General features: G+C 38.3%; 1 pseudogene; it reads left to right on the forward strand.

Moving 5' to 3' along the window:
- LOC114571189 (E3 ubiquitin/ISG15 ligase TRIM25-like) overlaps window positions 1-4,795 on the forward strand; it is a 107,116-nt pseudogene extending 102,321 nt beyond the window's left edge.
- The last annotated feature ends 10,938 nt before the right edge of the window (window positions 4,796-15,733 follow it).

Below are 15,733 nucleotides of genomic sequence, written 5' to 3' on the forward strand. Positions count from 1 at the left end.
AAAGGAGGTGGAGTCGCCATTTTGTTTAATGACTCCTTCCAATGTACGCAAATATCTTATGGAAATGTTGCTTCTTTTGAATATGTGGCTCTTCAGCTGAGATCCTCCCCTCGAGCTATATTTCTAAATATCTACCGGCCACCTAAATACTGTGCAACCTTCTTCGATGACTTTACTGAACTGCTGTCTATAATCTGTATTAACTTTGACCGTGTAATTATTGCTGGTGATTTTAACATTCATGTTGACAACCCCCAGGATAGAGGAACCAAAGAACTGTGTTGTGTTTTTGAGAACTATAGACTGACGCAGCATGTGACGGAGCCCACACACGATAAGGGGCCACACACTGGATTATATCCAAGGGTCTGAACATTTCCAAGGTTATGGTGACTGATGTTGCTCTCATTCCTGTATTTTCTTTAACGACACTATCTCAGTGCACAAAAGTGCCCAAACAAAGGTAATCAGAAAACGGTATATCACTGAAAACACCAGTGAAACATTTATTCAGCTTTTCTCCTCTACACCCACCCTCACTGGGGTCTCAGTCACTGAGCTTGTAAATCATTTAAATTGTAAAATTACAAATGTTATTGATGCCATTGCTCCCACTATGGTCAAAGCTGTCTCTGGTAAAAAAAAAAAAGATCTCCATGGAGAAATGGTAAGAACAGAAAAAAGAGAGTGTCGAAAAGCTGATCTCCAGGTCCATTATGACACCAGTAAAGAGAGACTTCACATTTATAATTTGGAACTGAGGAATGCAAGGCGGTCCTTTTTCTCTGACATTATCACCAGAAACAATAATAATTCACATGCTTTGTTTGCTACTGTCGATAGATTAACTAACCCTCCAGTACCAGTTTCATCTGAACTTTTATCCACCAAGGCCTGCAAAGAATTTGCTATCTTCTTCAGAGAGAAAAGTAGACAGTCAGTGCCTCCATATCAAGTACAGGATATGTGTTGTCACAGTGTCCATGCAAAACAAATTACAATATAACGCAATTTCATACAATCAACCATAAAGACCTAGAGGATATTATACAACATCTGAAACCTCCTCCTGTTGCCTTGATATTCTACCAATATTCTAAAATTGTTTGGCTACAGATCTTCTACAGATTGTAAACACGTCTCTTCTCTCAGGTATCTTCCCACAGGCCCTGCAAACTGCAGTCATCAAGCCACTCTTAAAAAAGAACAATCTAGACACGTCACTAATGAGCAACTATAGGCCGATATCAAACCTTCCATTTTTAAGTAAAATCATTGAAAAAGCTGTTTTTCAACAACTCAACATTTTCTTCTCACTAAACAACAGTTTTGATGCCTTGCAGTCAGGTTTTCAACCACACCACAGCACTGAGACGGCTCTTGTTATGGTCTTTAATGACATCCACTTAAACACAGATAGTGGCAAAATTTCAGTCTTAGTATTACTGGATCTCAGTGCTGCGTTTGATACGGTCGACCATGACATTTTACTAGACCGATTGGAAAACTGGGTTGGCCTTTCTGGCTCAGTACTAAACTGTTTTGAATCCAACTTAAAGAATAGGGTATATAGGTAATTATGCATCTGAGCATACAAATATGACGTGCGGAGTTCCCCAAGGCTCCGTTCTGGGGCCTCTTCTGTTTAATATCTACATGCTCCCACTGGCCGGACGACACTCAAAGTTATGGACAAAAACTGACTGCCGTATAATGATGTGGCCTGGGCCATACCGGAGACGGTGACAGCTAGAGAAATTACTACAGTAGCCTACAGGAGTTAGATGCACTATATTTTAATCTAGGTCTTCATTATTAGGACATTGCTGCTCTGCTTGTATTATATTGTTTTGATACGACCTTTAAAACGGATTTTAAAGTCTCATAATCTGTTCCGGCGATTTGGATCGGGTAATTACTTTCATTTATGAACAGTTACAAACATCTGGCCAACTCACAGATATAGGTGGATGTACACAAAATGCAAGGAGAATTGATTAAACCTCAGGAAAGAGGATGTTTGATTAATTAAAAGAGTGAATTGAACGGGACATTATAAAACGCTTAACGTGAAAAAGCTTAATGTGGTTTAATGTACCTAATCAATGATCACCAAATTTATCTCTCATATTGCTCCTCATAACCACTGAAAACTGTCAAAAAATCTAACCCAAAGTCCTATTATTATGGGCGTTATCTGACATTAAGTTATCTTCATTGAGGCTATTGTAGGAAAAAGCTTAACGTGGTTTAATGTACATAAACAACGATCAGTGATCACCAAATTTTTGGTTCGATTTTTGACAGTTTTCAGTGGTTATGAGGTAGCCTGGCTCCGCCCTCCTACATACTCAATTTTCATTTCGCTTCAGTACTCCGTCTGGCTTCGCAGTATAGTCTTGGGTTTTCTCGAGCAAAGTTTTTGGCGGTCCAATCAGCGAACGGAGGGAGTGGCTGAGAGCGATGACGTTGAGGTCGTGCGCTAGAGTTGTAGCAGAGAAAGATGGTGATTATCGATCGTTGTTTAGGTACATTAAACCACTTTAAGCTTTTTCACGTTAAGCGTTTTAGAATGTCCCTGTTAAACTCTGATTCTCAATTATATTCTCAATTACATTTGGCACTTAGACTCTTATGACTAATTGAAGCCTTTTGGCATAAACTCATCTTTAGCCGCCATCAAAGTGCTGCGGGAAACCCTGGATACTATGCTGTAATGTCATTGTTATGTATGTATGGTAGAAAATGAGATCACTCTTGGACAATACCGTCTTTCATTGCTGAGGAGCAGAAGTGAGATAGTAGGAAACAGGAGACCAGAAGCCAGTTAATGTGATATAGTCTTCTGCAGGGCAAATACATTTTGTAAAACCGTCACCTGAAGTTGTCTGTTTCCATAACCTGTCCACTTCTGTTACAGTTGCGTGCAAAATTTTATGGATCCATTTTGAACTATAAAAAACCCTTTAATTGTGTCCGTAAATGTACGGCTCTTTCCCTGAAGTGGTAATGACTGTAAAACCCTGTTTTTATGTTCAGCAGACGAGCGTTGAGTCATCTGGAGAAACCCACCTGAGGGAGACGTGCAGAGAAATTGCACAGTGTCGTTTCTCCGCACAGAAGGAAAAGGGCGAAGTTACGTAATGCTGAGAGACGTAAACGCACGTGATACTTTGATGTGTAACATCCTGCAGAGGGAAGTCCATATACGGTCGGACAGGTGTGTCTGCAGGTTCACAGCTGTGCTGGGAGGGTTTGACCTGCAGAGACAGAGACACACAGACAGTCGTTGTCACTGAGCGAGAGGTGAAATGGAGCAGGAAGGAGTTCAACTGGACCGGGAAACCTTCTCTTGTTCCATCTGTCTGGATCTACTGAAGGATCCGGTGACTACTCCCTGTGGACACAGCTACTGCATGAACTGTATTAAAAGCCACTGGGATGAAGAGGATCGTAAGTCCAGCTACAGCTGCCCTCAGTGCAGGAAGACGTTCACACCGAGGCCTGTCCTGCTGAAAAGCACCATGTTAGCAGATTTAGTGGAGGAGCTGAAGAAGACTGGACTCCAAGCTGCTCCTGCTCGAGGGGAGTCGACAAAACATCCAGCAGAGAATCCAGGACAGAGAGAAAGATGTGAAGCTGCTTCAACAGCAGGCGGAGGCCATCAATCTCTCTGCTGATAAAGCAGTGGAGGACAGCGAGAAGATCTTCACCGAGCTGATCCGTCTCCTGGAGAAAAGAAGCTCTGATGTGAAGCAGCAGGTCAGATCCCAGCAGAAAAGAGAAGAGAGTCGAGTCAGAGAGCTTCAGGAGAAGCTGGAGCAGGAGATCACTGAGCTGAAGAGGAAAGACGCTGAGCTGAAGAAGCTCTCACACACAGAGGATCACACCCAGTTTCTACACAACTACCCCTCACTGTCACCACTCAGCCAATCAGCATCCAGCATCCATATCTGTCCTCTGAGCTGCTTTGAGGACGTGACAGCAGCCGTGTCAGAAGTCAGAGATAAACTACAGGACGTCCTGAGAGAGAAGAGGACAAACGTCTCACTGACAGGGACTGAAGTGGATGTTTTACTGCCGCAACCAGAGCCCAAGACCAGAGCTGGATTCTTAAAATATTCACGTGAAATCACACTGGATCCAAACACAGCATACACATGGCTGTTATTATCTGAGGGGAACAGGAAAGCTACAGTAATGAGTCAAAAACTTATTCTAGTCACCCAGACAGATTCAGTGGCTGTTATCAGGTCCTGAGTAGAGAGAGTCTGACTGGACGTTGTTACTGGGAGGTGGAGAGGAGAGGGAGAGGAGTTTATGTATCAGTCGCATACAAGAATATCAGCAGAGCAGGGAGGTCGGATGAATGTAGATTTGGACTAAATGACAAATCTTGGGCATTAGATTGTATCAACAACAGTTATACATTTTGGTCAAACAATGTCCAAACTCCCGTCTCAGATCCTGAGTCCTCCAGAGTAGGAGTGTACCTGGATCACAGTGCAGGTATTCTGTCCTTCTACAGCGTCTCTGAAACCATGACTCTCCTCCACAGAGTCCAGACCACATTCACTCAGCCCCTCTATGCTGGACTTTGGCTTTATGAGTCTGGATACTCTGATCTTTAGGGCCTTTTCTTGACTAATGGATCCTCTGCTGAGTTGTGTAAACTGAAATAGACAGAAGTCATTTAAAGGTTAAATTCTGTTTTAACTCTTCGACTTATTTAGTCTCCATGTTTGTTGCTGAGAGATAATTGTTGGGGGTCAGTTTATCTTTTGGTCATTACATTTTCCTTTAATAAACGGGTATTAAAAAAACAAATGGCTATTTGATTTTCGTTTTAAAATACAACATTTGAAAATTGATATACAAGGTGTTTTTTTCCCCTTTCATGGTCACAAGGGAATGAGAGAAATTTAAAATATGCTGTGATTTTCATTTTCTATTTCACATGACAAAAAATAAAATCACTCAAACAGAAATGAAGAAAGGCCTGTTTTTTCATATTCAGAGACCAGATGTTATTTCCAAGGAAACCGCGTCAGTCTCTTTCCCGGTGCTGGCTGAGCGTTACTGAGCAGCCTCCAGCTGAGCTTGAAGACGTAGATGTGACGTGAGCAACCTGTCTGAAAGTGTGAAGTCTTCTGGTAGCTGTGCCGAGAGAAATCTCAATCATTCCCAATCTTACAGAGACGGAGAGCATAGGTATCTTGCTTTTCTTTAAATAACCTATTTTATCTGCTTTTAAAAGTTTAACTGTTTTAATGTTTTTAAATTGTTTTTATTGTTTTATGTTGACTTTCTTTAAATCAGTGACATTTTGCAGAAACTGACATATTTCTGATTTTTTCTTTGATACGGGTGTGACAATAGATTACAGAAGAGACAGGCTGTGGACTATCAACAAAGTTAGTTTGATAACTAAAAAAAGGGTCTGAAGACCAAAACAATTACAATTGAACAGAAATAGTCTGAGAAACTATTAAATTAAGAATAAAATAAATAGTTTGCATGCATTGCATAGCATGTTTCCTGACTAATAGAGACGGTCTGAAAACCGTTCCGGGTTTTGCAAGGTTTGCAGAAGAAAAGAACTAAGCCTTGTGGTGACGACTGCATTGAAATTGACTAACGCTTCTGTAACTATGGGGAATGAAACCTCCATGTGAAGCATCTGGACCCATTGTTGGTGAGATGAACCAGAGATAACAGTGTCTAACAGGGCCTAACAGTACCTAGTAGTGCCTAACAGTACCTAGCAGTGTCTAACAGTGCCTAACAGTACCTAGTAGTGCCTAACAGTGCATAGCAGTGCCTAACAGTGCTTAGCAGTGCCTAACAGTACCTAGCAGTGTCTAACAGTGTCTAACAGTGCCTAACAGTACCTAGCAGTGCCTAACAGAGCATAGCAGTGCCTAACAGTGCATAGCAGTGCCTAACAGTGCATAGCAGTGCCTAACAGTGCCTAACAGTACCTAGCAGTGCCTAGCCGTGCCTAACAGTGCATAGCAGTGCCTAATAGTGCATAGCATTGCCTAACAGTGCATAGCAATGCCTAACAGTGCATAGCAGTACCTAATAGTGCATATCAGTGCATAACAGTACCTAGCAGTGCCTAGCAATGTATAGCAGTGCCTAATAGTACCTAACAGTACCTAATATTGCCTAACAGGGCCTAATAGTACCTAGAACAGTGCCTAACAGTGCATAGCAGTGCCTAACAGTACCTAGTAGTACTAACAGTACATAACAGTGCTTATACTGCACTGTAAATTCTATTCTTGTCTTTTAATGTTTTTTTTATTGATTTTAATTGTTTTGTATCTGCTCTTTCATGTTTCTCTCAGTTTTTTTTAAAATTCTTATACTGCACTGTGAATTTTATTCTTGACTTTGAATGTTTTTAAATTGTTTTAAATTGTTTTCTGAATGCTCTTTCATGATTTATGTAAAGCACTTTGAATTGCCCTGTTGCTGAAATGTGCTATAAAGCTGCCTTGCCTTTCCTTGCCTTGCCTAAGGAGATAACATAGGCACAGGCTAATTATTGATCACTAACATGCTAGTTATCATTATTAATTAAACCTAAACAGCTAATGTAAATCCAAACTGCCTGTGAGCTTCTCCTGTACTATACGGTAATTCCTCTACTGTGTGACAGTAAGTCTCGTGGTTATGATCCAATCGTTAGCTTATTTTTATAAAAGCGTCTGCTATGGAGCCATAACGTGAGGTACAAGGTAATGGAGCTTTTTATACATTGTTGTGTTTCTTTAGAAATAAACAACGGACAAATAGTCTTTAAACGCTTCAGATGTAAAGTTATTCGCTGTCAAAGTGACGTCAAAATGAATGGGAGTCAATGGGATGCTAACGGTGGGTGAGTGCTTGGTAGCATCAAAATGGCGCCATAGGAGCTACGCTCTGTGGACGCTTGCTTACCCCCTTGATTCTTACTCTGATGTAATTTTAGACATGGCGAAAAAAAACAGGGTACCCGCGGGGTCTTAAAAGCATTGAAAAAGTCTTAAAGGGGTGATAGAATTCAAAACCGATTTTACCCTGTCATAGTTGAATAACGACAGTTCAGTGGGTAAATAGGACATACATATGAGCTCAAAGTCCCATTGACACCCCTTTACTATGAAAATCTCATATTTTGAAACTGCCGCTGAAAACGGGCGAATCTCAACAAAGCTAGTTGCTTACGTAAGCATCTCAAAATCCGGAACATTAAGAGAACGGTCACGCCCCAACATTTACATAGGCTACACAACTGACCTGAGATCAGGTAGTCTTCTGAATCTAGGTCACGCAGATCTCTGCTATTCCATTACAAAATTCACTTCTGAAACTTCTTTAAGCGATAAATCAACTATGTAAGGCTCAAATATGGGCCTTTTTACGAAAATGGATGGCTAATTGCAAATTTGGTCCAACTGTGTGTCGGAGTTCAGCGCTGGTGCTGCCTGTGTTGCTGCCTCGCCGCCCGACCTGCCTTCCTTCACAGACCCCGACCTGCTCTGAGCTCGATTAAGCTCCGTTATGGCTTGAAGCCCACAGCACTCCATACCCGCGCAAAGTCACCGGTTTTTGGCTGATGGACTACTAAACGCCGGTGCTCCGACAGAGCTCCAGGGCCTGCAGCTCCCCTCTTCCTGCTAGCTAAATGCCCGGTGTGTGTGAGTGAGAGCACGGTCAGCGAGCTTGTTACGCCAGCAATCTCTTACAACAGGTTCCAGTTAATCTTTTAATGTGGGTAATTATAATGTGTTGAGATATTTAAACAAACGATTGGGGAAATAAACGCCGCTTGTCCGCGAGTCTCATTGATAGAGCCTGCGGCTGGATGTAGCTTTCATTCACAAATATTCATTAACTTGAAATCGGACACCATTGTTAGCTTTATAAGACCTTTAGAGATATGTTGTATAAGTGGCGTGATGAAATTCAAACTGTAAATATACTTTCTTTATGCCTAAAATGAAGCTAACTATCCGTGATTTGTAGCTACACATAGCTAGGATTGAAGGGACAGTTATAGATAATGAAACCCCTAATCTTCACAAAAATTCATTAACTTGAAATCGGACACTGTTGTTAGCTTTATAAGACCTTTAGAGATATGTTGTATAAGTGGCGTGACAAAATTCAAACTGTAAATATAGCTACTCTAGTTATGCAGCCAGCCAAGATAAACTGGAACTGTTGTAAGAGATTGCTGGCGTAACAAGCTCGCTGACCGCTCTATCACTCTCACACACGGGCCATTTAGCTAGCAGGAAGAGGGGAGCTGCAGGCCCTGGAGCTCTGTCAGCGCAGCAGCGTTTGGTCCATTAACCCCAAAACGGTGACTTTGCGCAGGTATGGAGTGGTGTGGGCTGCCAGGCGTGACGGAGCTCCAGCTACCTCACAGCAGGCCGGGGTCTGTGGAGGAAGGCAGGCCGTGCAGCGAGGCAGCAACACAGGCAGCACCGGCAGCTGAACTCCGACACACAGTCTTACCAAATTTGCAGCAAGCCATAAATTTTCGTAAAACGTCCCATATTTGAGCTTTATATAGTTAATTTCTCGCTTAAAAAAGTCTCAGAAGTGAATTAAATAACGTAATAGCCCGACAAACAATGTATAACTTTGCAGTGAGACCTGCTGTCAAGTCTCCCATGTGTTTCTATGTAGTTTGCTCAAACCAATCAGTAGCTCATTCTGAATATTCATGAGCATACCATATTTGGAAGAAAAGCTCTTGTTCCAAATAGAGCCATATTCACAGGGTAGTTAAGGGCCTAATAAAATAGCATTCGGGCAATTTTCAGCCCAACCAATGTTACATACCCCATTAGGAGACATTAAGGAACAGTGTAAAATACCCTATATAATCATTCTATCACCCCTTTAAATTTGATAATCTCAAATTAAGGCCTTAAAAGCCTTGAATTTGGTACACAAAGTCTTGGATTTTGTTACAAAGGCCTTCAGACAAAGCTCAAGCTAACAGGCTAACGGCTTATTAGCTAGCCAAACACCGAGCGGTAAGATCTGCAAAGATTGGATCTGTGAGCGCATCAATCTGCTCGGTGAGACCATGTGACCGGCAGGTAACGTTAGCGGTTAGCTGCTACTGTAGCAGAGCTGCAAGGAAACGCTGAAGTGAGCGGTGTGTTTCCACTGTTAAACACTGCTGCAGGTGTTCATGCACGACTGTTGGTGGGCATCTCCAGAGGTGGAAGACTTACTCAGATTATGTATTGCAGTAAAAATAGAAACAATAGTGTTGTAGAGTTACAAATAACTTGTTGCAATGTCAGTTACAAGTCCTTCATTCAACATCTTCCTTAGGTAATAATACAAAAGTATTATCAAAATATACTTAAAGTACCAAAAGTAAAAGTGCTCATTATGCAGTGTAATATATCTTATTTTATTGGATTATATTGTGATCCAATAAATTGATATATATAAAATGTTTTATTTAATTCAAGTGGACTACTTGTACATCATTATTTTCTAGGGTTTAAAATGTATACAGATTTGACATTTTCCCCTCATACTTCTGTCGGAATGGGTACGAAGTTGGCATTGAATTTCATTTGAAATGGTATTAAAAAGGTCTTAAAAAGCGTTGAATTTAAGTTGGAGGATCCTGGGCGTACCTCATTTTTCTAAATCGACAGCCCCGAAGCAACACGAAGCTTGAGCCAGAATCAAATGTAGAAGGTCACATTAAGCCTGAAGAATTAGGAACCTACCTGCATGTTCCTACTGTGGCCACGGGGGGGCTCCTGGGTCACCAAACTAACAAGTGCATTTAGCAGTAGGAAGTGCGACAACACACAGAGAGAGGTTGTCTAAAGCTGCAGTACATCATGTTTACACACTGGAACAACATGAAATATATGATGTATACCTATTGTCGCTCTGCATCTGTTTTTAGTAGGAATACTATCTTTTTAGTCAATGTGTTGGAACATAGGAAAAGCTTTAGGACATGAGGCCAGCTCTTGAATTCTTGATAGCAATTAGAAAAGGAAAACAAATGGCTGATGTTCAATGTTTTTTTTATATATACACTTGATTAGTAAGTGTCCCTTCCACTTAATAAAAGAAAGAAACAATAGGCCTCTGTTGAGACAGTTTTGCATAATCTGATAGCTGCAGCAATTAGATGTTTGGCACAGGCTGGAGAAACACTACCATGTCCTACCTATTCCCCAAAGTGGTTTACTCAGAACTGCACACATGTTCCAAAACACACACACACACTGCTCCTCTGCTGGTCAGCTCTGCAGATTCAAACATACACTGATGTCTCAGGGGAAAAGAAAAACTGAAACATATTGAACGATAACTTTTTCATTTAATGCAGTGCCTGTCGGATAAAGTTATTAAAAAAAAGTCATAGTATGTCGGATAAAAAGTATTGGTGCCTGGGTAGCTCACCCGATAGAGTGTGTGCCCATATAGAAAAAGGCTCAGTCCTAGACGCAGCAGCCCTTTCCTGCATGTCATTCCCTTCTATCTCCCCTTTCATGTCTAAGCTGTCCTGTCTTAATAAAGGCAAAAAAAAAATCTTAGTATCTTAAAAAAATATCATAGTATAGATGTTGAAAAAGTCATACAAAAATAATATTATAGTATATTGATATAGGCATAGTATAGTATGTCAAAAGTAGTCATAATATAGTATGTCGAAAAAAGTCATCAAAAAGGGATAGGAAATTACTGTTACAAGCAGCAAGTTACAAGGACATATTCACGCATACACATACAGAAAAGACAATAAATGTACTAGAAATATTAAATAAGATTAAATAAAATAAGATAGCAAAGTGCAAAAATGCCTGAACAACTTCAGAAAAAAATACACTTAGAGGGATGAAAAAGAATGTACATGTATATACAAGTGTAGAATACCATTTACAACCTACATACATAGTATATAAAACAAAATAAAATATGTATACTATTAAATATGAAGTAACCAGAGTGCAGGTAGCATAATAGTGCAATGATGTAATGTGTGAGGTAATGAGATTATCTCAAACACAGCTGTGGCAGGAATGATTTTTTAGAGAAGGTGCTCCGCTGTAGGACCAGTGTGGGGTCGACCAGTGTGGGGTCGACTTCCTCTCCACCACAGCTTCAAATGTCACCTGTTTGTCCAATAACGGAGCCAGCCTTCCTGATCAGTGTGTGCAGTCTGTTTGTGTCGCTGGTTCTGATGCTGCTTTCCCAGCAGATGGCGGAGGAGGACACAGCACTGGCCACAACAGACTGGGAGAACATCTCCAACATCCTGCTGCACACAAAGGATCTCAGCTTCCTCAGGAAATAGAGTCTGCTCATCCCCTTCTTGTGAACAGCATTGCTGTTGATTTCCCAGTACAGCCTGTTGTCACTGTGTCGTGCGGCAGCCTGTTGCTGCAGCCATGGTATAGTATATTAAAAAAAAGTGATAAAAAAAAGTCATAATATGCCAAAAAAAGTGATAAAAAAAGTCATAGTATAGTATACTGTGTACTGTGTCTGTATTTGGTTACTAGCAACCTTATTTGTTTGTAATCAGATTGCTGATCTTAAGATTTAGGATTATATATTCTCTGGTATGATTGTTGACTATGTATTGTTGTATGTTGTGTCTGAATGTGCCTGACCACACATGAAGTTCCATCACAGGACAAATATAGTTCTTTTGATTGTGATTTTGATTGACTATGTTGAAAAAGTGAGAAAAAATGGTGTAGAATGTTGAAAAAGTCATAGTATAGCATGTCAAAAAAGTGATAAAAAAGTAATATAGTACGCCAAAAAAGTAATAAAAAGTCATAGTGGGAAAAGGTTGTTATTATTACATGTTGTTTAGCTGATGCTTTTATCCAAAGCAACTTACAATTGCCATATATGTCAGAGGTCACACACCTCTGGAGCAACTAGAGGTTAAATGTCTTGCTCAAGGACACATCGATTGATGTACTGCAGTGGGATTTGAACCATGGTCTCCCACACCAAAGGAACGGCTCATATCCACTGGGCAATCACCACCCGGTATGCCTAATGTAGTGTTAAAAGGCAGTATAGCATGTCGAAAAAAAAGTCATATTATATGTTGAATAAAAACATTAAAAAGTCATGTTATAGTATGTCTAAAAAATAAAAAGCATCAGTGGGAAACCTGACAGTCTTTGTTATCCACAATCCTTTTTAGGTCTGGTTGTACTCTGTTGTGGCCACTCTTTCACTCATTTGTCACTAGAGGGGCTTTCAGACAATCAGCAGTAAAAGGGTTAATGAGGAAGGTGATCTGTGGCCGCTTTTTTTCCTCAGGTTGCAGAATCTGTCCATAAAAAAACTCTGCTGCATTATTTTTTATTTTAAAATAATTGGCAAATGTATTGGCAGATCCATTCAATTGCTTTTTTTTTTTTTTTTTACTTATCTGAAATGTTTCAAAAGTAAAAAAAAAAATCCACCAATAACACAGCCCCCAGCCACACAGTAAGAGCCTCAAAGGAGCCGGCAAAGAGCCACATACGGCTCAAGAGCCACAGGTTCGCCACCCCTGGTATAGCATGTCGAAAAAAGGCATTAAAAGTCATAGTATAGCATGTCGAAAAAAGGCATAAAAAGTCATAGTATAGCATGTCGAAAAAAGTCATAGTATAGTACGTCCAAAAAAAGTGATAAAAAGTCGATAAAAGTGATAAAAAAGTATGTCGAATTTTTTTTTTAAACGTCATAGTATAGTATGTTGAAGAAACGAAAAAAAAAGTCATAGTATAGCATGTCAAAAAAAGGCATAAAAAAGTGATAGTATAGCATGTCGAAAAAAGTCAGTATAGTATGTCCAAAAAAGTGATAAAAAAGTCATAGTATAGTATGTCGAAATAATTTTTTTTAAAGTCACAGTATAGCATGATGGAAAAGTGATAGTATCTTGTGTCGAAAAAAAAGTCATAGTATAGTATATTGTGTACTGTGTCTGTATTTGGTTACTAGCAACCTGATTGGTTTGTAATCAGATTTTAAGATTTAGGATTATATATTCTCTGGTACGATTGTTGACTATGTATTGTTGTATGTTGTGTCTGAATGTGACTGACCACACATGAAGTTCCATCACAGGACAAATAAAGTTATTTTGATTGTGATTTTGATTGACTATGTCGAAAAAGTGAGAAAAAAATCATGATGTAGCATGTCGAAAAAAAGAGATAAAAAGTCATAGTATAACTTGTGGAAAAAGTGATAAAAAGTCATAGTATAGTACATCATAAAAGTGATGAAAAAGTCAGAGTATAGCATGTCGAAAAAAATTCTAAAAAATCATAGTATAGTATGTCGAAAAAAGTGATAAAAAGTCATAGTATAGTATGTTGAAAAAATTGTTAAAAAAGTTATAGTATATCATTCGGGATGGAAAAGTGATAGTATAGTATGTCAACAAATATGATAAAAAAGTGATTAAAAACAAGTCATAGTATAGTATGTCAACAAAAATGATAAAAAAGTGATTAAAAACAAGTCATAGTATAGTATGTCAAAAAAAGTCTTAGTATTGTATGTCCAAAACGTGATAAAAAAGTCAAAAAAGTGATAAAAAAGTCATAGTATAGTATGTCGAAATAATTGTTAAAAAAGTCATAGTATAGCATGTCGAAAAAGGTCAGTATAGTATGTCCAAAAAAGTCATAGAAAAGTGGAAAAAAGTGATAAAATAGTAATAGTATAGTATGTTGAAAAAGTGATAAAAGGGCCTTGGTAAAAAAATGTCATTATTATGACATGCTATTTAGCTGATGCTTTTATCCAAAGCAACTTACAATTGCCATATATGTCAGAGGTCGCAAACCTCTGGAGCAACTAGAGGTTAAGTGTTTTGCTCAGGGACACATAGATCAATGTACTGCAGTGGGACTCGAACCCAGGTCTCCCACACCAAAGGAATGTGTCATATCCACTGGGACATCACCACCCAGTATGATTAATGTTTAGGTGTGTTAAAAGTCATAGTATATCATGTCAAAAAAAGTCATAGTATAGTATGTTGAATAAAGTCATTAAAAAGTCATATTATAGTATGTCGAAAAAATTGATAAAAACGTCATAGTATAGTATGTTGAAAAAAGTGATAAAAAGTCATAGTATAGTTTGTCCAAAAAAAAGTGATAAAAAGTCATTGTATAGTTTGTCGAAAAAAGTGATAAAAAGTCATAGTATAGTTTGTCGAAAAAAGTGACAAAAAAAGTCATATATGTCGAAAAAAGTGATAAAGTTATAGTATGGCATTTGGGATGGAAAAGTGATAGTATAGTATGTCGAAAAAAGTGATAAAAAGTCATAGTATAGTATGTTGAAATTTAAAAAAAAAGTTATAGTATATCATTTGGGATGGAAAAGTGATAGTATAGTATGTCAACAAAAGTGATAAAAAAGTGATTAAAAACAAGTTATAGTATAGTATATCGAAAAGTCATAGTAAAGTATGTCGAAAAAAGTTATTTAAAGACATGGTATAGTATGTTGAAAAGTCATTGTAAAGTATGTTGAAAAAAGTTATTTAAAGTCATAGTATAGTATGTCGAACAATTGTTAAAAAAGTCACAGTATAGCATGTCAGGATGGAAAAGTGATACTATAGTATGTCGAAAAAAAATCATAGTATAGCATGTCGAAGTATAGTATAGTATGTGCAAAACGTGATAAAAAGTCAAAAAAGTGATAAAAAATGAATAGTATAGTATTTGGAAAGAAAGTGATAAAAAGTCATAGTATAGTATGACGAAAAAAAGTGATAAAAACGTCATAGTATAGTATGTCGAAAAAATTGTTAAAAAAGTCAGTATAGATGTTGAAAAAAGTCAGTATAGTATGTCCAAAAGAGTGATAGAAAAGTCGAAAAAAGTGATAAAAAAGTCATAGTCGGGAAAAGGTTGTTATTATTACATGTTGTTTAGCTGATGCTTTTATCCAAAGCAACTTACAATTGCCCTATATGTCAGAGGTCACACACCTCTGGAGCAACTAGAGGTTAAGTGTCTTGCTCAGGGACACATAGATCAATGTACTGCAGTGGGACTTGAACACAGGTCTCCCACACCAAAGGCATGTGTCATATCCACTGGGCCATCACCACCCAGTATGGCTAATGTAGTGTTAAAAGGCAGTATAGCATGTCGAAAAAAGTCATAGTATAGTATGTTTAATAAAAACATTAAAATGTCATATTATAGTATGTGAAAAAAATTGATAAAAAAGTCATAGTATAGCATGTCGTAATGGAAAATTTATAGTAGCGCATGTTGGAAAAATTGTTGAAAAAGTTATAGTATAGCATTTGGGATGGAAAAATGATAGTATAGTATGTCAAAAATGTCATAAAAAAGTGATAGTATAGTATGTCGAAAAAAGTGATTACAAAAAAGTCATAGTATAGCATGTCGAAAAGTCATAGTAAAGTATGTTGAAAAAGTTATAAAAAATCAAAGTGTTGCATGTCAAAATGTTTTTTTAAAAAGTCATAGTATAGCATGTCGAAAAAAGTCAGTATAGTATGTCCAAAAAAGTGATAAAAAAGTCGAAAAAAAGTGATTAAAAAGTCCTAGTGCAGTATGTCTAAAAAAGTGATTAAAACGTCCTAGTATAATATGTCGAAATTATTATTTATTTTTAAGTCACAGTATAGCATGATGGAAAAGTGATAGTATCTTGTATCGAAAAAAAAGTCATA

The sequence above is a fragment of the Perca flavescens genome, chromosome 16 (assembly GCF_004354835.1).
Source record: "Perca flavescens isolate YP-PL-M2 chromosome 16, PFLA_1.0, whole genome shotgun sequence".
NCBI lineage: Eukaryota > Metazoa > Chordata > Actinopteri > Perciformes > Percidae > Perca > Perca flavescens.